The following is a 26,743-nucleotide window of genomic DNA, read 5'->3' as shown; positions in this document are numbered from 1 at the left end:
CAATACTTAACTCAATTCTGTTGGATGAAGGAAATGATCTAGATTGTCCCCCAAAAAGCATGATTTAACAGATCCATTTGGGAAGGCACATCCTTCCAGAATGACCCTTACCATTCTCTCTTCCAAACAGCTTTCCACAATGCAATTCTGCTATTGTGTCTGTTTCCACCACCATCTCTGGTAGTGCTTTCCAGGTACTCACTACTCTGAAAAACTTGCCTTGCATATCTCTTTTAAAATTCCCCTTCACACATTGAATCTGTGTCCCATGGTAACTGACCAATCCAGTCTGGAAAAAGCCTCACAATTTCCACACTATGCCATTCAAAAACTTTTCTCAGGTTGCCGCTCAACTTCTTGCATTCCAATGAAAACAAACGCAGTCTATCCAAGCTTTCTTCATAGCTAAAATCTCCAATATCATGCAAGGTAGTAGTGGGGAACAAGAAAATGGCTGAGGAACTGAATAAATACATCGCGCCAGACTTCCTGGTGGAAGACATGAGTCATATCCCAAACATTCAAGAGATTGAGTGGGCAGAGCTGAGTATAGTTGCCATCACCAAGGAGAAAGTGCGAGAAAAACGGAATGGCCTGAAGGTGTATAAATAATCTGGACCAGATGGACTACACTCCAGAATTCTAAGGGAGATTGCTGAAGAGATAGTGGAGGCATTAGCTTCATGAATTGTTATCAGAGAGAGTCCGAGAGAACTGGAAAATCACTGAGGTGACACACTGTTTAAAAAGGGAATAAGGCAAAAGACGGATAATTACAGACCAATTAGCCTAACCTCAGGCTGCAACCCATTATGAAGGATGAGATTTCTGAATACTCGGTAGCGTATGGTAAAATACAATAAAGTCAGCATGGTTTCATCAAGGGGAGGTCATGCTAAGGTCACTGCTCAGCTTCTGACACTCCAGGAAAAATAGCCCCAGTCTATTCAATGTCTCCCTGTAGCTCAAACCCTCCAAACCTGGCAACAATCTTTTCTAAACCCTTGCAAGTTTCACATCCTTCCTATAACAGGAAGACCAGAACTGCATGCAATATTGCAATATTCCAAAAGTGGACTAACCCATGCCCTGGACAGCCGCAATATAACCTCCCAATTCCCACACTCAAAGCACTGACCAATAAAAGAAAGTATACCAAATACCTTCTTCACCATTCTGTCTACCTACGATTATGCTTCCAAGGAAATGTGCACTCTAAGACCTCTTTTGTTCAGCAACATTCCTCAGGACCCGACCATTAAGCTTAAGACCAGCAGACAATAAGACATAGGAGCAGAAATTAGGTCATTCAGCCCATCCAATGTGCTTTATCATTCAATCATGGCTGATAGGTTTCTCAGTCTTAAATATACTCAATGTTTCCATGCTGTACATCTCTATGACTATGACCTGGCTGACTCTGGCAATGAATTCCATGGATTAATCCCTCGCTAGCTGAAGAGGTTTCTCCTTATCTCTGTTCTAAAAGGTTTTGCCTTTACCCTAAAGCTGTGCTCGCGGGTCCTAGTCTCTCCTACCAATGGAAACATCTTTCCAACATCTACTCTGTCCAGGACATTCAGTCTTCTGTAAGTTTTAATTAGATCCTCCCTCATTCATCTAAACTCCATTGAGTATAGACCCAGAGTCTTCAAACGTTCATCATACGTTAAGCTTTTCATTCCTGGGACCCTTCTCGTGAATCTCCTCTAAACCCGCTCCAAGGCCAGTACATTCTTCCTGAGATATGAGGCCCAAAACTGTACACGATACTCCAAATCTGGTCTGACCAGAGTCTGATAGAGCCTCAGAAGTACATCCCTGCTTTTATATTCAAGTCCTCTCAAAATAAATGCCATCACTGCATTTGCCTTCCTAATTAAGGACTCAACATGCAAGTTTACCTTGAGAGAATCCTGAATTAGAATTCCCATGTCTCTTTGCACTTCAGAATTCTGAATTTTCTCCCCACTCAGAAAACAGTCCATGCCTCTATTCTTCCTACCAAAGTGCAAGACCTCAAACCTTCCCAAGTTGTACTCCATCTGCCACTTCTTTGCCCACTCTCCTAACTTGTCCAAATTGTTCTGCAGTCTCCCCTCCTTGTCAATGCTACCAGCCCCCACTTATCTTTGTATCACCTGCAAATTTAGCCAGAATGTCCTCAGTTCCTTTCTTGAGATCATTATGTATAAACTGAAAGGTTGTGGTCACAACAGAGTCTTGTCACTGGTTGCCATCCTGAGTGAGAATGTGTATAGGGTATAAGCAGGGAAAGAGCTAAGTTTTGAGTTTTGTGAAACAGGTTCAGCATGACTCTGATCAGACAACAACTTACAGTTAACAATGGGGCTGCAGGCAAGGGTAATAGGTTAACAAGGTGGAAAAACATTATGTAGAGCCATTTAGCAATATTGGAATTATTCAGCATGAGAGGTCAGTTTAACAAGGTGAAAAGTATTCATTATGTGAAGTCAGTTATTCACTTTGTAACAGCAGATGGCTTAATCTTTACTATCGACACTTGCTGATTGTAATCGTAACCCAATCAATATATATGTGGCCTTATCTCCCTGTAAAATGACTACATGGTTCATTGATAAACTGCTGTTGCAGTGAAGACAGTGAACTCATGTCCCTGTGCACATGGGTAACCGTTCTCTCTTCCCCCCAAGGCCTGGAATAAAGATGAAGGAGATAAAATTATATTGTGTCTCTTGAGCAAATGGGATGACATGAGAAGGACCCTTACATCCCCATTCTCTGCTTTCTGCCAGACAACCAAGCTTCTATCCATGTGCCTCTATCACCATGGGCCCTTATCTTATTCAGTAGCCTCCTGTGTGAAACCTTGTCAAAGGCTTTCGTGAAGTCGATGTAGATCACATCCAACGGCTTGTTACTTCCTCGAAGAATTTCAGCAGATCTGTCAGGCATGAATTCCCCTTGATGAAACAATGCTGACTTTGCCCTATTTTAACATACACCTCCAAGTATTCAGAAATCTGATCCTTTCCAGGATCTTACCAGTGACATTTTCCGACTTTTGCCTTACTCCCTTTTTAAACAGGGGTGTCACGTTAGCAATTTTCCAGTCATATGGGACCCTCCCTGATTTTAGCAATTCCTGAAAGATTACCATTAATGCCGCCACTCTCTCTTCAGCAATCGCCCTTAGAACTCCAAGGTGTAGTCCATCTCCTTTCTGATGGCCAACATATTCAGCTCTGCCTCCTCTGTCCTTGAAATTTTGGGATATTACCCTTGTTTTCCACCATGAAGACTGACTCAAAGTAATTATTCAGTTCCTCAGCCATTTTCTTGTGCCCCACCACCTCCTCTCCAGTGTCATTTTCCAGCAGCCCAATGCCCACTTTCGCTTCTCTTTTGCCCTTTATATATCTAAAGAACCCTTACAGTCTTGAATCATAGAATCCCAAGTACGGCAACAAGCCATTTTGCCCAACAAGTCCACACTGACCCTATGAAGAGCCATTCCCAGACCCAGACCCATTCCTCTAGCCTATTACTCTATGTTTCTCCTGACTAATTGCACCTAACCTACATATCCCTGCACACAATGGGCAATTTAGCATAGCCAATACACCTAACCATCTTTGGAAACCCAGAGGAAACCCACACAGACACAGGGAGAACGTGCAAACTTCACACAGACAGTCGCCAGAGGCTGGAACTGAACCTGGGTCCCTGGCGCTGTGAGGCAGCAGTGCTAACCAATGAGAAACTGTGCCGCCTTCCTTTATATTACTGTGATGTACCCTTACATTTAATCTGCTCCCGCCATATTTCTTTTTTGTTGCCCTCTGTTGGTCTTTGTTAGCTTCCCAATCCTCTGATTTCCCACTGCCCTTCACCAGATCATATGCTTTCTCTTTTGCTTTTCTGCTATCCTTGACTTCCCTAGTCAGCATTGGTTGCTTTATCCTCCCTGTACCATGCTTCTCTTTCCTCAGGATGACTTTCTACTGTGTCTCCTGGATTACTCCCAGAAAAGCCTGCCATTGCTGTTCCCCAATCTTTCCTGCTAGGCTCCTCTCCCGGTCAATTCTACCCAGCTTATCCCTCATGCCTCTGTAGTTGCCTTTATTCAGCTGTAATAACATTACCTCTGATTTGATCTTCTCCCTCTCAAATTGCACAGTAAATTCAATCATATCTTGACCAGATGGGCCAATGGGCTGAGAAGTGGCAGATGGAGTTTAATTCAGATAAATGCGAGGTGCTGCATTTTGGGAAAGCAAATCTGAGCAGGACTTATACACTTAATGGTAAGGTCCTAGGGAGTGTTGGGGAACTAAGAGACCTTAGAGTGCAGGTTCATAGCTCCTTGAAAGTGGAGTTGCAGGTAGATAGGATAGTGAAGGCGGCGTTTGGTATGCTTTCCTTTATTGGTCAGAGTGTTGAGTACAGGAGTTGGGAGGTCACGTTGCGGCTGTACAGGACATTGGTTAGGCCACTGTTGGAATATTGCGTGCAAGTCTGGTCTCCTTCCTATTGGAAAGATGTCGTGAAACCTGAAAGGGTTCAGAAAAGATTTACAAGGATGTTGCCAGGGTTAGAGGATTTGAGCTACAGGGAGAGGCTGAACAGGCTGGGGCTGTTTTCCCTGGAGCGTCGGAGGCCGAGGGGTGACCTTATAGAGGTTTACAAAATTATGAAGGGCATGGATAGGATAAATATGCAAAGTCTTTTCCCTGGGGGTAGGGAGTCCAGAACTAGAGGGCATAGGTTTAGGGTGAGAGGGGAAAGATATAAAAGAGACCTAAGGGGTAACTTTTTCACGCAGAGGGTGGTACGTGTATGGAATGAGCTGCCAGAGGAAGCGGTGGAGATTGGTACAATTACAACATTTAAGAGGCATTTGGATGGGTATATGAATAGGAAGGGTTTGGAGAGATATGGGCCGGGTGCTGGCAGGTGGGACTAGATTGGGTTGGGATATCTGGTCGGCATGGATGGATTGGACCAAAGGATTTGTTTCCATGCTGTACATCTCTATGACTCAATATTATGTTCATTGCCTCCTAAGAGTTCCTTCACCTTAAGCCCCCCTTATCTAGTCAGCCTCATTGTACAACATATCCAAATGTTCACACCCAAATAATTTATACAATGCCAAAAGGCAGTGCTCCTTGCTGCACTGGTCCCAGCAGTCCAAGAAACAACACTCCACAGAAAAGAGCTCCGAACCCGAGCTAAATGAAAGATCCAATGATTCTCTGGTAAGAAAACAAATAAACAAACAAAAAAAAAGGCTTTGCTCGACTTTGCCCCCTCCAAGCACCCGTGGAGTAGAATGCAAGGAAACTGACAATCAAACCCCCTCAGCTCTCTCCTCACCAAACAATACTGGAACAGTGTCAACAATGGCCCAAAGGTCAGAGGAAAAGTTTCTTCTATCCTTTACAAATGAAGATCCCCTTACTCAAACTCCATCAAGCACTTCCGGAACATGGAGAACAGTTAAACTAAAAGCCTCCTTTGCTCTTTCAAGGGACCCAAAGTCGATACAATGGGAAAACAAAACAGTCCTCCTCCTGGAGCATCAAACCAAAAGCAAATGCAAACTCAAATTCAAGCAAACATAAAACATATTAAATCTGAATATCATTACCAGGACTGATATCAATGCATTACAGCCCTATAGTGCCCATGACCGTAAAAGAGGGGCAAAACAGTCAGAAACAACAAGCCCCATCTCACCTCACTGACTGGACCTGTTAATAACAATAAACAAAAACGGAAGTTGCTAGAAAAATCAGGCAGCATCTGTCAAGCAAAATGTTTGGGATTCGATGACATTCATTCTGACTTCTCTCCACAGATGCCAGACATACTGAATTTTTCCAGCAATTTCTATCTTTGTTTGCTGATTTACAGCATTTGCAATTCTTTCGTTTTCTGTTAATCTTGGCCAGCCCCAGGAGCAAAGCCACGAGAAGACTCATAGATTATGCCACCCCATCCACACTGGGTGCCCGTAGTTCAGGAGTATGGGACTGAAATGCAACCAAAATTTTAACAGCCCGCTCAAAAAATTAAAAGAGTGGATGCAACTGGATGCACTCAACACAAACAAGAAACACCTTCTCCTCCAGGCTACAAAAGACGCACATGGTCTGGCACCCGGTTAATTTGCTTAGTCACCGGTTTCACAGGACCAACATGTGTATTGCTCTCTATCCTAGATTACCAATGTAAAAAGGAGAAAACCTCTTTGTAGAAGGCCCTCCACTGGCAATTCCTACAAACAGAGGGCAAAACTTCACACCTAGCAGTGTCCAGGCAGTGGACAGTGTGCAGCAGCAACTTGTATAGATGGTGCCTACAAGCTGTCTAAAAAGGGCACTGGATGGATATCTCAGGCAGTTGAGATTATAGGACACCAAGCCACAGGGACGATGCCAAGTTCCAGACAGACAGAGGTCAGTTCATCTGCAAGCACATCACGTGCGTGAGCCACCTTAAGCAAATGAGAAGTGCCAGGGGCAATGGCCTTGCCTGTCAGGCTCTGGCTGGCTCAAGTTGTGAGTGGAGGTGGATCAACACTCATGTCAAACGATGCCGGCATCATCCAGCCACTCCTCACCATCCAGTCCAGCCCTCACCCTAGTCAATCTGCTTCCTGAGTGTTCTCCTTTGGCCAGACTGCTACCAAGTCCAAATTTTAAAAGAAGGCATTGCCTGGAAGACGACTTGAGGCTAGGACCACTCCATGAACAGGAACTGCATGTCATGGCAGAGGCTGCGTACCTGATGGAGGCAGCACAAAATGACCTTTGTCAAGAGACTCAGAAAAGACTTTGTCTATTTACACAACCTGCATCCCTCATGATTTTATAAATTTCTATAAAGTCACGTGTCAGCCTCAGACACGCATAGGAAAACAGCCCCAGCCTATTCAGCCCCGATAGCTCAAACCCTCCAACCCTGGCCACATTCTTGTAAATCTGAATCCTTTCAGGTTTCACATCATCCCTCAGATAGGAGGGAGACCAGAATCGCACACAATGTTCCAAAAGTGGCCCAACCAATGTCCTGTACAGATGAATTCTGTTTCTGATCACGAGCCAGCTGCCTGAGAATAGTGAACCATGTCCAGAACGAGGTGGATGTTGTCCTGGATGCTCCAGCCCAGAACGGTGTAGAATGGACCTGGGTGCATCACATGGTCCAGCATGGTGCCAAGGTGAGCTGAAGGTGCCCTGACAATGATCTTTGATGCCCATTCTTTCACAAACAGAAATTCCCCTTCTTAGGCAACAGAGTGATAACTGCCCAGCACCAAAGAAGGGGCCATCTCTGGGTGTAATATATTCTTACAACACCAACACCCCCCCAGGATGTCCCAGAATACCCTTAAGAATTCCACAGTCAACCCTTCTAGCCCTGTGACGAGCCCCTGGATGTGGGGGGAGGAAATCGGTCGAGGATGCCAGTTAGCTCCTCCAAACCCAGAGGGGTGTTGAGCCACCACAGAACTCTGTGAGCTTCCTTGGTGAATGTATCCAGAGAGAAGAGAGCTATATAGCAATCTCTCATTTGAACCCTAAGGCCCATTGGATCAAAGATGAGAGATTTTGTTGGCGTAGGGTAGCACAGTGGCTCAGTGGTTAGCACTGCTGCCTCACAGCACCAGGGACCTGGGTTAGACTCCTGCCTTGGGCGACTGTCTGTGTAGAGTTTGCACTTTCTCCATGTCAGCATGGGTTTCCACCAGGTGCTCCAGTTTCCTCCCACAATTCAAAGATGTGCAGGTCAGGCGAATTGGTCATGCTCAATTGCCAATAGCGTTAGCTGCATTAATCAGGGGTAAATATAGGGCAGGGGAATAGGTCTGGGTGGGTTATCCAGAGGGTTGGTATGGACTCGTTGGGCCAAATTACCTGTTTCCATACTGTAGGGAATCTAATCTGTCGTCAGCTAGCCACACAAGGTACTACTAGTGAACACCCATGTCTATTCTCCAGTGAGTAGAAAGGGGAGCCATGGTTGAGATCCCTGAATACTTGCATAATTTCACCTATGCACCCCAAGAACCAACTAGATGCTGGTTTCAGGCTTTCTTGTACGCCTCCGACAGGATGGGGTCCTGACATGATTCTAAGTTGAGCACCTTCTTCTCTAACTCCTCGATCCCAGACTTCCGCCACTTCACTGACTGCCAGGAGAAAATGTGGATGTGAGTCTTGCCCACATAGCTTCAAGGTGAGGGAAGCACCCCCGTCACCTCACTTCCTTCTCTAGCTGGCCCAGAAGGGACAAAACAAGTCCTGGAACCATTCATCCTCCAGCAGCAGGTTGCTTAAACTGCCAATATGGCTACTTTGCCCTGATGCTGAATGGAACAAGCTTCACCCACGTCAGGTTGTGATCAGAGAGTAGCACCCGCTGCTTGATGGCTTTCTGAACATAGAAGGAACACAAGCGGTTAATTCGGGCAGTGAATTCTGGATGCTGTGACCCCAGGATTCACAAAGGTGAAGGCGACGGAACTGGAATGGAGATTCCTCCAGGCACTTACCACGTTTGTCAACGTCGCCACCAATGGGGGAAAGCTTTTCTGTGCCACAGTTCCTCCTCTCAACAATGCAGTTCAAATCTCCCCCAGAAGAATGAGTTTTCCCTTACCGATAGAGGTAAGAGTAGACACTTCTTCGAAGAAACACACCTGATCAGGTCCCATTCAAAATGCCTATATGTTCACGAAGTGAAGCACCACGCCTCCAAACCAAACCATATGCCACAGCAGATGGCCTGGCATGGGCTCCTCAATTCTCAAAATTGGCAGCTGAAAAAATGAGGCCAACAAGATAGCCAACTTGGAGACCAGATAACTAATTGGAGACCAGATAACTAATATAGCTTTGACTCCTGAAATGATATGGCTTTTGCAGGAAGCTCACCATGTTCTCCCATTCCCTGAGGAACCAGAGGATACCAAATCTGGGCTGGGCCTTCCTGCTGCTGTTGACATTGATGTTAGCTATTGATGTTCTCTCATCTGCAGATTATGTGCCACCACCTTCATCAGTTAATACTGAAAACAATGACTGAGTGAGGAGAGGGACATTTTTCCACCCTTCACTCCCCAAGTACACTGCAAAGTAAACCCTGGCATTGCCACCTTGTGTCCTTCTCCACTCCCAGGGCTGGTAGAAGCAGTTCAGAATTCCATTGGTCCATGGAGTGTGTCTTGGCAACTGAGCATCGCTTGCAAAAAGTCCTCGGATCACGTCTCCCTGCATCTGGTATAATTCTGTTGTGCTTGCAACTGATGCCCCATCATCCTTCATAGAGTGCAGGAGTATCCTCTGCAGGGACCTCCAAGCCTTGGACTATACTGGATGCAGCTAAAATGAGTGGCAGCAGTTCAGAACCCGGCTCTGTTGCTGACACAGGTCCACCTATTGTGCCTGGGAAAAGATCCCTGGTAAAGGCATAGGTACCCGTCATAAAGGGATGAGGAGGCCTGCTCCTTCATCACTACCATCCAGGGTGTCCTCAGGGTAAATATCCCCATTACAGTCCCCATCAGTCAGTCAGAAAGCGCTTCAGGGGTTTCTAAATCTTGTGGTGTAGGCAAGACTTCAGGGATTATGTCCACGTCAACCTCCAAAATGCCTGGCCAAGGATGCCAATTTCAAGCAGCTGATGAGTGCTCGACAACTGGGACAAGCTGATGGAGACCTGACAGGAGATGCAGGAAACTTTGTTTTCCAAGTGCTGCCAAGTGTACTCCCCAAGCAAGGAGGGGAGGATTTTCAAGGGATGCTACTACCTTATTCCTGGGGGAGGTGTTGTCAGCACTGGATTCTTCTGATCCCTCAGGCCCCAAGGAGGAGTGCATTTTCCAGGACACCTCCATTTGTCCACCATCCTGCTGCTCCGACCAGCCTTCCCTACCTTCTTTCTTTTCCCTCACAGGTCTCAGGATATGTGAGAGACATGAGGAAAACAGGAGGAACAGCCTGCTCAGTCACATGCTCATCACCAGCATGCACCAGGCAGGGCTCCAAATCAATGCTTTCACCTTTCCAAGTGGATATTAATTCGCTCCTTCAGAATTTTCTCCAATATTTTCACTAGCACTGACGTGAGACTCATCTGTCTATAACTTCCTGGTTCATCTCTAATACCCCTCTTAAAAAGTGGAACATTAGCCTTCCTCCAGCGTTCTGGCCTTTCCCTGTGGCGAGAGGAATTAAAAATTATTGTCATAGCCCCTGAACTTTCCAGCCTTGCCTCTCACAGCAGCTTGGGATGCAATGCAGGCCAGGGATATGTCTGCTTTTAAGCAGAAGAGTTTCCATTAACTCCTCATTTCCTATGTCAAACTGCAAATTCTACACAGTCCCTTTTCCCAAAATCCATACCTACATTCACCATTTCCAGACTGAAGAGAAGCATTCATTCAAATTCCTTCCAGCATCCCGCTGCTTCATACACAGGTTGCCTCTTTGGTCCTTCTCAGTCTTTGGTTAACCTCTTCCCTTTAATGTATTTAAAAGATATCTTAGGATTCTATGGTGGATAGAATATTGCATACCTGGTGGAATCAGAATTTCAAATCTTTTTCTCAAAAAGCTGCAGCTAATTGTATGATCTGTCAAAAACATAACCCAGGTAATACGTCAATTTTCCTGTTAGAATTTATAGAGTTATCACAATGTCATAGCTATAAATATTGTCCAGTTATTATGGATGTGTTTAGCAAATGGATAGAGGCTTTTCCATGTACAAAATGTACTGCTGAAACCATTTGTAAAATATTGATGCAAGAGATTATCCTAAGATTTGGAGTGCCATCGTCTCTGTCGACAGACAATGGTTCTCATTTCATTTCGAAACTTATAAAGAGTTTTGTGCAGCCCTCAGCAGAAAACAAAAGCTCCACTATGCAAATCATCCTCAAGCAGCAGGAACTGTGAAACATGCCAACAGCACGCTGAAAGGACAATTGTCCAAACTCATAGAAGAGACAAAACCTAATTGGCTTCAAGTTTTGCCCTTGGCATTGTTCAATATGAGAATGATGACCCAGAAAAAGACGGGACTCATGGCAGCTGAAATTATTTATGGCCACACTCTGAGAACCCCATGGTCAGGATCGGTACCACCACATGCTCTGTGGATATATATCTCATGGCAGAAGAGATGCACCGGTACCTTATCACACTAACCAAAGCTCTCCGCTTTTATCATCAACAGGTAAAAGAAGCATATATCTGAGAAGGAGGGTTCCAGGATAGATGACAAAGACATCCAACCTGGAGACTACCTGTTAATCAAGAACTTCAATAAGAAGCAGTTGGGACCGCAATGGAAGGGACCCTTTCAAGTATCATTGACTAATGAAACATCCATCAAATGCAAAGGAAGCCCAAGATAGGTCTACAAGGGACACCATGTGTCATATGCATCTTCCTCGTGCTAGCAAGCAAGGTTACCCATAATATCACAGAAGAAAATTTGGATGCAATTAGTCCAATTGGCACTCCCACATCCTCTGTAACCCTCTAACGCCTCGTCTGCAACCTCACCTCAAGTACTGATTATACAACTAATAATGCAATAGCATCACTCATCACTACGAATACCGAGACGCTCAGCGATATCACATCAAAAACATCTCCCATGAACTTCTGTAATGTAACACAATACACCCGCAGCTATCAAAATGAAAGATGCAGAGTTACCACAGAAGGGTATGATTGCTGCTGCAATAATGAGACTAGCACCAGATGGGATGGTTGCCCAATACCAAGAACAGATAGAGGCCTTTGTCTTTCTAATAAAAGAAGCATGGCATTTATAGTTTATCAGAATATGACAGTCATCCACAGACAATGAAACAGACCATCATGCGATCATACTTTGCCCTAACCTAACCATTTATAATAATATTACCATCGGAATTGTACATATTAGCATCAAGTTAATCCTAATATTACCCATCCATCCCAAGGTTTAGCTACCAAAGCACTGGACTTGTAACCCCTACTGTGATTACCCCTCATCTACCCCCAGGATATCAGAATATGTATTAAAGCTTTTGGAGAAACTGGGGGTTACGCTCACAATGCATCGTCGAAAGGTGAAAAAGGATCACCTAAAATAGTTTGTACCCCACATCCACCTTCAGCATCCAACGGATTTTGGATGTGAGCTGTTGGAATACGCCCTACTGTCTTGTGTGAGTTGTTTCATTAACAAGATAGCCGTTGAAATGGATAAAGGAAGAATAAAATGAGGATATTGACGCATGGTGATAAACAATGTAGCAAAGAGCAGATCAGATCATGCATACGGTGTGATGAGAAACCTAAACCCTATTTGCAAATGATGCGTCAAACATACACATGGAGCCCACCCAATGGGGGACCGCCTGATGGACAAATGTTATAATATCATCCAGAATATGGATGATTGCCCCCACTCCACCCATTATTGCATATGGATAATCGTCATCTCAATAACACCGGTTGTTTAACTCAATCTGCTATTCCATTGATTGGACCTGTCACATGCTCCACCGGCTGTGCAGTAAGTCCCCCAATAGGAACCTATTGGGTATGTGGAAACTTGGCATATGAATACTTACCCAGAGACTGGTAAGAAAGATGCGCTCTGGCTTATCTTGTTCTAGTTTCACCTTACACCATGACATACCAAAGGGATTCTGAATGGAAAGCCCATCAACGGGTTAATTCTCACTGTTGGCCAACTCAACACGAGGCAGGAAAAGAAACTTGCCTGGCTTTTTCCACCATCAGACGTGGTACTCTAGATTAGTGGGAGGACTGATACCTGGCTGGGGAGTGGAGATGTTCTTGGACCAGATATCTGATCTTGCCCATGACGATGAAGTTATCGCCAATGAAACAGCAAATGCACTGAAATTGCTGAATAAGGAACTTCAAGTGACACGGGGTGATGACCCTGCAGAATCTACTGGCTTTGGACATTTTATTAGCGAAAGAAGGGGGCGCATGTGCAGCCGCTGGCCCTCAATGCTATATTTATATTGATGACTTTTCTAAAAATATTACTGAAAACATTTTAAAAAATTAATGAGTGGACAAGATGCCAGCAGAGCACACAGGCCACCCTCTGGACAGAGTTGCAGATGGTCCATAGCTGTTGGTTATGGAACACAGTTAGATGGATTCTCATTGATGGACTTATACTTATTGTTTATGATGTATGTCAAATTATCATTTTGAAGTTATTATATCAGTGGACTCTGAATTTATGCTTTCTTCACCTAAGAAACAGATGTTGGTCCAACATGGATCTCCCCATGAGCCAACTGCCCATCCATGTGGGGATATTGTGTATGTGTAACTAAGAGAAGGTGATGCTCCTCAGCCTGAGGATCATCCCGGGGAAAGGGAACTTCTTAGAATACATCTCAGGAAACTATAGACCAGTGAGCCTGACCTCGGTGGTGAACACGTTGTTGGAGGAAATCCTGAGGGACAGGATGTACATGTATTTGGAAAGGCAAGAACTAATTCGGGATAGTCAACATGGCTTTGTGCGTGGGAAATCACGTCTCACAAACTTGATAGAGTTTTTTGAAGAAGTAACAAAGAGGAATGATGAGGGCAGAGCAGTAGGTGCGATCTATATGGACTTCAGTAAGGCGTTCGACAAGGTTCCCCATGGGACACTGATTAGCAAGGTTAGATCTCATGGAATACAGGGAGAACTAGCCATTTGGATACAGAACTGGCTCAAAGGTAGAAGACAGAGGGTAGTGGTGGAGGGTTGTTTTTCAGACTGGAGGCCTGTGACCAGTGGAATGCCACAAAAATCTGTGCTGGGTCCTCTACTTTTTGTCATTTACATAAATGATTTGGATGCGAGCATAAGAGGTCCAGTTATTAAGTTTACAGATGATACCAAAATTGGAGGCGTAGTGGACAGCAAAGAAGGTTACCTCAGATTACAACAGAATCTGGACCAGATGGGCCAATGGGCCGAGAAGTGGCAGATGGAGTTTAATTCAAATAAATGCAAGGTGCTGCATTTTGGGAATGCAAATCTTAGCAGGATTTACACACTTAATGGTAAGGTCCTAGGGAGTGTTGCTGAACAGAGACCTTGGAGTGCAGGTTCATAGCTCCTTGAAAGTGGAGTTGCAGGTAGATAGGATAGTGAAGGCGGCGTTTGGTATGCTTTCCTTTATTGGTCAGAGTATTGAGTACAGGAGTTGGGAGGTCATGTTATGGGTGTACAGGACATTGGTTAGGCCACTGTTGGAATATTGCATGCAATTCTGGTCTCCTTCCTATCAGAAAGATGTTGTGAAACTTGAAAGGGTTCAGAAAAGTTTTACAAGGATGTTGCCAGGGTTGGAGCATTTGAGCTACAGTGAGAGGCTGAACAGGCTGGGGCTGTTTTCCCTGGAGCGGAGGCTGAGGGGTGACCCTATAGAGGTTTACAAAATTATGAAGGGCATGGATAGGATAAATAGACAAAAGTCTTTTCCCTGGGGTCGGGGAGTCCAGAACAGGAGGGCATAGGTTTAGGGTGAGGGGGGAAAAATATAAAAGAGACCTAAGGGGCAACTTTTTCACACAGAGGGTAGTACGTGTATGGAATGAGCTGCCAGAGGAAATGGTGGAGACTGGTACAATTGTAACATTTAAGAGGCAATTGGATGGGTATATGAATTGGAAGGGTTTGGAGGGATATGGGCCGGGTGCTGGCAGGTGGGACTAGATTGGGTTGGGATATCTGGTCGGCCTGGATGAGTTGGACCAAAGGGTCTGTTTCCATGCTGTACATCTTTATGACTCTATCTGGGACGTTCTGAGAGTGAAGAGTGATCATGAAATAATTTAAGGAGGAAATGAGAAAGGAAACGAAGGTAAAATTAAAGAACCAAAAGAATGTTAGAAATAAAAACAAAAAGAAACAGCATTAAGTAAGATAACTTTGCTGAGAAAAGCAGGAAGTCCAGCTCTGTACAAGAACAAATTTAGGCAGCTACGAAACTTAGTCATTAAGGAGGAACAAAAGCCTTTGACAGATCAGTTCAAGTACCTACGAGGAAAGACCTTAGGGATTTGAATAAAGAGATCACTGTTTAAGCATGTGAGGTGGAAAACAATGAGGTATTGGTTTAAGACATTAAATAAAAGTCAGTAATCAGGTTTAAACAAGGACATGAGGTAATGAGTATGTGACCAAACTTTAGACAATATCAACACTTAACGTCATCACCAGAGACAGTACTAGGGCAGTTTCATTATTGCTATTCCAGTAATGTCATCAAAAGACTAACAAGTTCATCACAAGCACAGCAGGAATGTGGGGACGACATCACATTCATCAGCCTGAGTTTGAATGACTTGGTTAGTGGGAAAAAACTGTATAAATTCTAAAGACTGAGTGTATCATTTTCGGATCAGTCTGAGAGAGCACGAGTTTGGTAAGTGTTGGTACCGCTACTCTGCTGAGGTTCTAGAACCTCTACTTAGAGTAGAGCTTGGTATTTTGTTACTCTGTAACTGTGATACTGCAGTAAATGTTTAAAAAAAATCTGCTAAACCTTTAATGGACTGGGATCTCAGGGAAAGAACCAGGGAAGGTCGAATAGACTCCAGTAGGGTGACCTTCCTTACCCACTGAAGCTCTTGGGAGGCTTCGACAGAACCTGTACTCTGTTCACAATTTTAGCCTCCTTGCTACAGGAAGAATGTTGTGAAACCTGAAATGGTTCAGGAAAGATTTAGAAGGATGTTGCCAGGGTTGAGGGTTTACCCAGTCTACTGTCACCAGATCCTGCATTATTTTAATAAAATCTGCCTTCGCAAAATCCAAAGCCACCTTTTGCAGGCCATCCTTTACCTTGTCCAGAAAAGATTTGAACTGTACCACGTTGTGATCAAAATCACCTAAATGTTCCTTCACTACCACATCAAAAATGCACTGCACGGTTCCTAATTTGGCAGTCTACATATTGATACAAAAAAAACCTCCTCTGGATACCTTTCAAGAAATCCCCCCACCCACCCCCACTCCAAACCCTTAACACTACAACTACACCAATTTATGTTTAGAAAGTTCAAAGCCCTAGTATATAATTATCACTCTCACACGTGTGAACTTATATATTTGCTTCTCTATTTCCTGCTGACTCTTTTGGGGGCCTATAATACACTCCCAGTATAGTGTCTCCTTAACATTCTTAAGTTCTACCCACACAAAGTCTCTTTTGAAAACCCTTTCAAGATATCTCTCCTTACTGCAATAATTCACTTCAAATTAATGGTGCTACACCACCTTTTTTCCACCCTCCTGTCTTGCCTAAAGATCCTATAACCCTGAATGTTGAGTTGCCAGTCCAGCCCTTCCCTCAACCATGTTTCTGAGATGGCAACAATATCGTACTTCCCTGTGTCAATGAACACCATTAACTCATCAGTCTGACCTATTACATTCCTAGCATTTAAGACCATACAGCCTTGCCTTACTCTCTTGACACTTAACATAGCTGAACTCACTCTGACTTGCTTCCTTTGCTGTAGCATGACATGGCTCTGTTTCAGGATACTCTGTATCTCCACCCACTGCTAGACTAATATAAACTCTTCACAAGAGTAACAAACCTACATGCATGGATGTTGGTCTCAATGTGGTTCAGATACAGACTGTTGCATTTGCAGTTTGTCCCACCTTCCTCCAAAACAATCCCAGTGATCCAGGAATCTAAAAGCCTCCCTCTTGTACCAATGTTTGAGTCATGCATTTATCTGTCCTATTTTCCACTTTCTAATGGACAGATTTTTACATTAGTGAGGGAATCAAGAGTAGTAGAGTTGAGGATTAATAATCAGCTAATATCTGATTGAATAGTGGACCTGACTTGATGTTCTGAATAGCCTATTTCTGCTCTTGTGAGCTTATTATGATGAATTCTAACATACAAGCAGCCTCTCCAAATCATTGATCTTTTTAGGTAAAATGATACCCAGTATTATTGCTTCATGTCCACCCACAAGCCCAACATTCACCAGATTATCAATCACAGAGGGGTTAAGGTACAGAAGGTGACCGTGTGGAACTAAGATCGTGGCATATGGAATTAAGACTGCCTAGTTTCATATCATTTCCACATTGTTATCAGGGTCCCAAGTTCTATTCTGTAAAAAAGAAACTTATCCTTGATCACCTGCGAAAGTCTTGTGTGAAAGCACTGCTAACCCAATCTCTACCAGTTCCCTATTTACCAGTACAAAGGTTCCAACATCTTACCTATCTACATTGGTCCACTGCCTCAGCAATCTTCTTCAGCACTACAGAATGCAAAACCACTTTACAAACCAGCAATAGCTGTTATTTTTATCCTCTATTCGATCATGTTTTGTCTGCACATTCTGAAATTTCCTTCTAAAACAACCAACACTATCTTACATTGCTTGACACATTTAAAATCCATCACTTTAAAGTTAGATTTCAAACACCTGCTTCAATATTTCTCCCAATTCTTGCTAATTCGTCCAAGTCCCTCATATTTTGAGAGCGGTTAAGGGTGGGGAAGTGCAACGAATCACTATTCAGAGGGCTAGGCTAAAGCTCCAGGAAGCTTGGTTCAAATCCCACCTTGATAGATGGCACAACTGAATTCAATTATTAAATGTAAAATTCAGAAGTTGGTCTTAGTAATGGTGACCACGATTGTCATAAAAACCCATCCGGTTAACTTAGCTGTTTAAGGAAGGAAATCTTTCATCCTTACCTGCTCTTAACTTCCTGTGAACCCAAACTCACAGCAATGTTGTTGATTCTGAGCTGCTCTATGAAATCAACTGGCAAGCCACTCAGTTTAAAGGCAATTATGGATGTGCTGATATTGTTCATATGCCATGAAAGAATAAATAACTATACAAACTAGGGTTTTTATTAGAAACAACATTGCCTTGTAGTGTTTTAGCATACCTTAGGCAAGCTGAGACAGGATGGTAAGATCACGAGGATGCTCAACTCTAGTCTGCTCCTTTACCCACTTACAAAAATCTGTTCTAGAGGGACCTCAAATAAATGATAACACAAATCAAGTTAGCAGACTAAGATTCCACCGTTGTACAATAAATTAAACCCTTTAAATAATAGTGGAGCAAGTAATTTAATTTCATGAGCCAGTCATTTTTACATGATTAAGTTGAGAAAGTAACATAAAATTCTGACATCACTTCAAGCCCATAGGGCCAATGCCTGGCACTAAATTCTCCACTAGGTTACAAAACTAATACCAATATAAAAGCGGGTTTCATTTTTACTTCTAGGCTGGGAAAAATGTTCAAATCAACAGGACTGTCAAAAAACATTACAAGCTTATTTTTAAAAAAGCAATTCATTACAAAATCATAAAACAAATTTCTGGTCAATTTAAGTGATTTAAACAAAATTTAAAAGCTGCTGGAAAAGTTCTGAGGGTCAACAGATGCAAAACATTAATTTTGATTTCTCCTCACACATGCTGGCAGACCTGTTGAGCTTTCCAGCAAGTTTTGTTTTTGTTTCTGATTTACAGCATCCGCAATTCTTTCGGTCTTTATAAGCGATTTAAAGACAGCCAATACAGGCCATTGACTGGTATACTCTGCACAAATATGATGAAAAGCTACCCTAAGCTTTATCTTAGACTAGATGGTCTCAACCAGGAATCTGCAAAGTGGAGTCAAAAATGATTAGAAATCATGTTGATAATATGTCAACCTACATCGATAACTTAACTGCGCTTACTATACAGGTAAAATAACATTTGTCAGTGAATTAGCTTATCTTAATACAATCACTGAATTCAAATGTTTTCACTACATAAGAGCTTAACAAGTATTTGAAGACTTTTGTGTCGCATCGAGTGTCCCATTGGAAGAAGGCGGCCACACATGATGAAAGGTGAAGGTACTAGTTATAAAACTCTCTCTGCCTCCCAATATGTCAGGTGTGAACTGGCACTTAGATAGGATTGCAGGGAGAAATGAAATGCATCAAATCAACAAAAATGACATGTTTGAATGGCAAAGCAGACTCGATGGGCCAAATGACCTAATTTCCGCTTGTATGTTTTATGGTCATTTCTGTGTTCCAGTCTTCATACAAGTGAAGGCTTTAGTTTTGGAGACAATCATGTGGGATGGGCTTGAAGATTGGCTTGAGAATTCAGAACCATTGCCAAGCACCAGCAACAATTTTCACAATACACAGAACAAAAATAACTAAATTACATAGCCAATTTTTATACAGAAGTGACACTTGTTGGGGAGTGGTTCCCTGGAATATTTTTTAACATCCAGAGAAGGGGGACCTCAAACAAAAAAGGTTGACAACAGCTGGTGAAGGGCTTTTGCCTGAAACGTCGATTTTACTGCTCCTCGGATGCTGCCTGAACTGCTGTGCTCTTCCAGCACCACTAATCCAGAATCTTGTTTCCAGCACCTGCAGTCATTGTTTTTAATCAACTGCTACAATAGACAACTTACTTGAATGGAGATTTTATTTTAAAAGGAAATTATTAATGATATTCTTTAAAACCCTTTTCCAAAGGGTCCCAGAAAGGAAAAACATGCAATTTTCATATAATGGGTTTCTTTCGCAAAATCTTCAGAGTGGTGCTGGAAAAGCACAGCATCCGAGGAGCAGGAAAATCGACGTTTTGGGCAAAAGCCCTTCATCAGGAATTCCAATCAGAAACGTTGATTTCCTGTTCCTTGGATGCTGCCTGACCTGCTGTGCTTTTCCAGCACTCTAATCTAATCTTGACTCTGGTTTACAGCATCTGCAGTCCTTGTTTTTAACCTTCTTTCTCAAGATAATAACTGTTACAATTAAGGTATGTAGACATGCAGATTGACTGTTAGGAGTTATGCTACCTTAGAAAATAAAAATTCTTCAGCAATTCAAAGCATCCAGAGAGTGTGGAATTTTATTTCCAAAACTCAGCAACAGAAACATCTATAAATTAAACTGAGAAGGTAATGCATCTGCCTGATTTCCACTCCCTCTCCCCTCCGCCCCTAAAAACAGTCCAGGGCTGGGCAGGAACTGCAACACGAAACAAAACACGAAGTGGGGGGAATAAGGGGAAGAGAAAAGCAAAATTAGAAGATTAGATTCACATTTGCAGATTTCGCAGCTGAAAAAAAAGTGGACAGCTCCCTGCCCTGCTACAGGGATATTGTGACACAATTGTACAACTGGACAGATGAATTTGAGATGGGATCTTGTACCCGGGCACGCTGTTGAACAGAGTGTGACAGAATCCAAATCCTGACTTTTCCTGGAGGGTTAGGGGCCCATTCGCTTATCACGCCCACTTGAGAAAAGAGCGCTCTTATAACGGTTTCTACAATCTCCAATAAACGACAACACACACAATGGCAGAAGGGGGGGGGGGACTGTCCCCGGGGCATTCAGGGCGTGAATTAGCACCCCCCCCCCCCAACCTTACCCCTTCCCTGCCAGAGAACCGTCCCCATGGACATTTACCCCCCCACCCCCCACCCCACAGACAGGGAGCTGTCTCCTTGCCGCACACTCCCCCACAGACGGGCACGGCAGCCGGGAGGGGTAAGGTGTGATTCCCGATAGTCGGTGTTTACCCAGGGGAAGCCCCGAGTAGTCTCCCATCTCCCCGTCCCCAGGCGGAGCGCTAACTCGAACTGCGTCAGGCCTCAGGCCCGCCGCCATCTTGTGGAAGATTCTAGATGGCGGAGCGCGAGCGCATTCCCTTCCCCCACAAACCCCACACCACCAGCAGCAGCCGCTGCCCCCGATCCCGCTTTCACCTTTACCCCGCTCTCTCTCTCTCTAACCGAACCGGACTTACCTGTCAGCCGTGCCCGCTCCCTCTCCCTCGCTCTCTAACTCCTCTCTGTTTCGGTCGGTGTTGCTGCCGCTCCTCCTCCTCCTCCTCCTGCCGCTGCCACCGAAACCAGGCGCCAACAATCGAGCGCCGCGTGTATCAATCGAGCAGCGCGACCTGAACGCAGCCTGACTCAATCGATTGCCGAACCCTCTCCTCTCCCCTCCCCTCCCCCACACTCCACCAACCGGGAGGCGGACATTCACCTCAGGGAGCGGGAAGGTCGTTCATCCCGTCCTCCACCTACTGTGCCAACTCTTTGCCGTTAAGTTCAATATGTTTTTTATCTATAATTTAGTAGGTAGTCTGATTTTTTAAAGCTACTAACATGAAAATACATGATAAAAAATAAACTATTCCCACTGGGCATGGCCTGAGAGTTAAGGCCAAATTGATCGGGAAAGCTCTTTTCTACAGTGGCAACTTTTAAGAGGCGTTTAGAGGGACACATGAATATTCGGGAAATTGAGGGATGTGAGCCACGTACAGGCAGATGGGATTAGTTCAGAATGGCATTATGGTCAGCACAGACATGTTGGGCCGAAAGGTCTGTTCCTGTGCTATGTATACACAAAGGGTGGCAGAGGTTTGGAACTCTTTTCCACAAATGGCAGAAGATGCATCATCAGTTGTTAATTTTAAATCCGAGACAGGTAATGTTTCATGAAGCAAAGATATTTAGGGATGTGGGCCAAAGGCAGATAAATGGAGTTGGGCCACAGGTCAGCCATAATCTCATTGAATAGTGGAACAGGTTTGAAGGGCTGAGTGGCCTACTCCTGTTCCAATGTTCTACAAGGTATGAGAGTTTGCTAGAACCTAAGGGTGTTTTTTTTATCCCCCATATTTTGGACACCTGCTGGTATTTAACATTTTGTTCAAAAGAGGTTGTGAAGGTCGGCCCAACATTTGCAGACTTGTAATTTAGGTGGTGGGAAAGGTTATTCAGGGTAAAGTTAATAGTCACATGGAATACGTGAGTTCAATTCAAAAGAGTCCCAGGGTGTGTGAAGGAAGAAACATGTGTTGCTGTGGGTTTTTTTTGAAGAGTCAACAATTGTTTATATTATGGTACATATCAACTTCCAAAAGGCATTAAATACTGTATCACACAACAGACTTGTGAGACAAGTCTTAGTTCATGGAATAAAAGAGACAATAACAATTTGGACATAAAATTGGCTCAGTGATATAAATCTGATAGTAATGATTTAAGAAATAAAAACAGCAAGTGCTGGATAGAGTCATAATCGTACAGCATAGAAACAGGCTTTTCAGTCCAACCAGTCCATGCCGAGCATAATCCCAAACTAAACTAGTTCTACCTATCTGCACTTGGCCCATATCCCTCCAAACATATCTTATTTGTGTACAGTACCTATCTAAATGCCTTTTAACTGTGCCTATATCCCCACTTCCTCTGGAAGTTCATTCCACACACTAACTACTCTCTGGGTAAAAGAAATTGCTCCTCATGTCTTTGATAAACCTATCGCCTTTCACCTTAAAAATATGCCCCCTAGTCTTGAAATCTTCCACCCTTTGGAAAAGACACCTGCCATTCACCTTACCTATGCCCCTCATGATTTTGTAAATCTCTATAAGGTCACCCCTCAATCTCCTATGCTCCAGGGAAAAAGAGATGGCTGGTTTGGTAGCATCTGTGGAGAGAGAAAAACAGAGCCAAAATCTGAAGTCTAGTCTGGTACTTTATGAAAGAAGAGAAATTCCTGTTAATATTCTCTTAAAAGAATTTTAAGAAAAGAATTCAGTGCTCTCTTTGGCTGAAAGATTTGATACTGCTACAGGAAACAAAGACCTGCATTTATTTAGCATCTTTTACATAAGGATATTACAAACTGCCTTATAACAACAAAGTATTTGTTGAAGTGCAGTTGCTGTAGTAATGTGGGGGATATGACAGACAATTTAGTAAACTCCTACATTCAATATTGTGACAAGATCAGATAATCTGGACAATGTTTCATCATTCAGTTACATAATAACTGATCTGTACCTCATTCCATTAACAAGTTTCTGGTCCATTAGCCCTGACTTGTAGTCCTACCATGTCATTTACAAATACACGTATGAAAACCTCCAATATCCATTATTCACACTCAAGTTCCACATCAATAAACCAGATACCATACCAACACACCAGATATCACACTGCATTATGACATATCACAGCAATACAGCAAATACTCCATAGAATCACCAAATACGCACAGAATCACCAAAAGCCACACTAGGCAAGTACCACATTGACACACCAAATACCACACTGATAGACCAAGTACAACACCGATACACCAAACAACACACAACACACCGAATGCTATGTCAACACACTAAGTATCACACTGAAATATCAACTATCACACCAACATGCCAGATACCACACTGTCACGCCACATATCTCATCAACACAACTAATATCATATTGATAGACAAAATACAACACCGACAACATCAAACACCACAGTAACTCATCAAATGCTACATCAACATAACACATACTACTCTGAAGCACCAAGCATCTCACCAATACACCGGTACCACACTGACCCACAAAAATACCGTCTTCAAAAATAGAAAAACAAAGAGGGAGACCACTTAGAGAATGAAGCTCGGGAAATAATTAGGGGGAATCGAGAAATGACAGAAGAGTTGAACATATAATCTGTATTAGCTTTCATGGTAGAGAATACTGAGAGCATTCCAAAAATACACAATAACTTAGCAAGTTTTCAGAAGATTTTTAGCTCAGGTTGAGGTTCTGGATGTAAGTTTACCCACTAAGCTGGAAGGTTCATTTCCAGACGTTTCGTTACCCTACTAGGTAACATCTTCAGTGAGCCTCTGGGCGAAGCACTGCTGATGATTCCTCCTTTCTATTTATGTGTTTGGAAATGAACCTTCCAGCTCAGCAAGCAAACCTGTATCCATACACAATAACTATCACAAGAGAAAAAGTATTAGGGAAACTGAAGGTTTATAAGGCCCCTAGACTTGATGGTGTACATCCTAAGATTTTAAACAAGTTTAAAAGATTTAAAGTAAACGTTTAAAGCCAAACTTAGAGTGAATGCATTAGTACTAATCTTGCTGGAAGAGACCCAGTAGATTGGAAAACAGCTAATGTAACACCTTCATTTAAAAGGCAGACAGACAAATAAAACAAGTAACCAGAGGGCAATTAGTTTAACATCTGTTATTGAGAAAATGTTAGATAATGATTTGTATTGGTTTTAACAAGATAATCTCCCACTTAAAACTAAATCTGGGACATTAGATGCTTATTTTTAACAGTAAAACTGAAGTTACATAGAACATAGAACAGTATAGTGCAGCAAAGGCCCTTTGACCCTCGATGTTGTGCCGAGCATTTATCTTAATCTAAGATCAACCTAACCTACACACCCCTCAATTTACTGCCATCCATGAGCTTGTCCAGCATTCGCTTAAATATCCCTAATGTCTGTGACTCTACTACACCACTGGCTGTGCATTCCACACACCCACCACTCTCTGAGTAAAGAACCTACCTCTGACATCTCCCCGAAACCTTCCTTCAATCACCTTAAAATTATGACCACTCGTAACAATCATTTCTGCCCTGGGCAAAAGTCTCTATCTATGCCTCTCATTACCTTGTACACCTCTATGAAGTCATCTTTCATCCTTCTCTCCAGTGTGAAAAACCCTAGCTCCCTCAACCTCTCTTCATAAGACATGCTCTGTAACCCAAACAGCATCCTGGTAGATCTCTGTACCTTCACTAAAGCATCTACATTCTTCTGATAATGAGGAACTGAATACAATATTCCAAGTGTAGTCTAACCAGGGTTTTATAGAGCTGCAGCAAAACCTCGCAACTCTTAAACTCAATCCCCTTGTTAGTGAAAGCCAAAACATCACATGCTTTCTTAACAATCCAATCAACTTGAGTGGAAATTTTGAAGGATCTATGTACATGACCTCCAGATCCTGCTGTTCCTCCACACTGCCAACAATCCTGTCTTTACTTCTGTATTCAGTATTCAAATTCGAATTTCCAAAATGAATCACTTTGCATTTATCCAGGTTGAACTCCATCTGCCACTTCTCAGCACAGCTCTGCATCCTGTCAATGTCTTGTTGTAGCCTGCAGCAACCCTTGACACTATCTACAAGGTGAAAGTGAGTACTGCAGATTCTGGACATTACAGTCAAGGTTAGAGTGGTGCTGGAAAAGCACAGCAGGTCAGGCCCAAATGGAGGAGCAGGAAAATCGATGTTTCAGGCAAAAGCCTTTCATCAGAAATCTACAGCACCACTGACCTTTGTGTCATTGGCAAACTTACTAACCCACTCTTCCACTTCTTCATCCAAGTCATTTCTAAAAACTACAAAGAGCAGAGGTCCATGAACAGATCCCTGCGGAACATCACCTTCACCAATCTCGAGGCGGAACATTTTCCATCCACTACCACTCACTGTCTTCTTTAGGCCAGCCAATTCTGTATCCAGGCAGCCAAATTTCCTGTATCCCATATCTCCTGATTTTCTGTATGACCCTGTCATGGGAACCTTATCTAATGCCTTACTAATATCCATACACACTACATCCGCTACTGAACCTTCGTCAAATTGTCTTGTCACATCTTCAAAGAACTCAGTAGGGCTTCTAAGGCATGACCTGCCCCTCACAAAGTCGTGCTGACTATCTTTAATCAAACTATGTTTTCCAGTACACCAAGTTATAGTCCAACAGGTTTATTTGGAAGCACTCACATTCGAGGCACTGCTTCTTCATCAGGTGGTTGTGGAGCAGGACCAGAAGACACAGAATTTATAGCAAAAAAGTTACAGTGTCAAGGAGTTGTAATGATATATTAAACAAATTTAGGTTAAGTCTTGCATCTTTTAGGGTGGGGCATGCTGATTGAGGCTCTTTAATATGTAAATTCAAGAACTCCTTTTAAGTTACGTTCTCAAGGTGGCTTCAGTTTATCTAACAATAGGTGGTATCTTAGCTCAGACAATGTATTAAAGGTATGAACTTAAAGTCTGTCCCAATGTTGAGTCAGTTTTATTTCTAAAGTGGGAATTATAGAATATTGCATGGATTTATGCAGTTTTTGAGCAAAATAAAATGTAATTCTGCAAATACAGATCCGCCCCTTAAATTTATATGTGTGCGCGTGCAGGAGAGACAGAGTGGCTGTGTGTATGTGAGTGTGTGCATGTCAGTGTGAGTGCATGTGAAAGAGTGTGTGCATGTGTGTGAGTGTAATGGGGTATAAGCCTGTGAGAGAGGGTGTGCGCATGGGAGAGAGCTCGTGTCTGAGAAAGGGTCTGCATGAGTGTGTGAGTATGTAGGTGTGTGTGAGTGAGAGAGAGAGAGAGAGAGAGAGTGTCTGATGCAGTGGAGTCACCTGTAGTGCGACATGAACCCAAGTACTTGGTTGAGGCCATCCCCATAGGTATCAAAGCCATGGGATGGCTTCAACTGGGACCTTCGGTTCATGTCACACTACAGGAGACTCCACTGCACTATAGGCTCTCTCTCTCACACACTCATACACACATGCACCCCCTACACTCACACGCACCCTCTCAGAGGCTTATACCCCATCAAACTCACACATATACTTGACCAAACTTACACACACATATATACATACTCATTCACATTTTAAACACACAGTAAAGGTATAATCCCATCAATCTCAAAATTTTCTATGTAAATTCAAACAATATCCCTGTACAGCTTCCAAAAGCACCTCTTTTACAGTAATCGCATAATTTGCTGACACCTCAAAAAGCTTAATGTAAATGGAACTTTAACTCCTC

General features: G+C 43.2%; 2 protein-coding genes across 5 annotated transcripts in view; one reads left to right on the top strand and one right to left on the bottom strand.

The window, feature by feature from the left end:
• Positions 1-26,743, bottom strand: part of znf638 (zinc finger protein 638) — a 221,808-nt gene that overhangs the window by 135,821 nt on the left and 59,244 nt on the right. The window contains exon 1 of one of the 4 annotated variants that reach the window (XM_072578870.1): positions 20,867-20,997. The exons of the other annotated variants lie outside the window; for them this stretch is intronic. The gene's annotated coding sequence lies outside the window, so the exon portion shown is untranslated. Of the gene's footprint in view, positions 1-20,866; positions 20,998-26,743 lie in introns of those variants that run through there. 4 annotated transcript variants of the gene reach the window in all.
• LOC140482028 (apolipoprotein L3-like) overlaps positions 21,107-26,743 on the top strand; it is a 243,560-nt gene continuing 237,923 nt past the window's right edge. The window contains exon 1 of the mRNA XM_072578884.1: positions 21,107-21,166. The gene's annotated coding sequence lies outside the window, so the exon portion shown is untranslated. The remainder of the gene's footprint in view (positions 21,167-26,743) is intronic.

The sequence above is a fragment of the Chiloscyllium punctatum genome, chromosome 1 (genome assembly GCF_047496795.1).
Source record: "Chiloscyllium punctatum isolate Juve2018m chromosome 1, sChiPun1.3, whole genome shotgun sequence".
Classification (NCBI taxonomy): domain Eukaryota; kingdom Metazoa; phylum Chordata; class Chondrichthyes; order Orectolobiformes; family Hemiscylliidae; genus Chiloscyllium; species Chiloscyllium punctatum.
The sequence above is the reverse complement of the archived record's forward strand: the minus strand, read 5'-3'. Positions and strand labels throughout refer to the sequence as shown.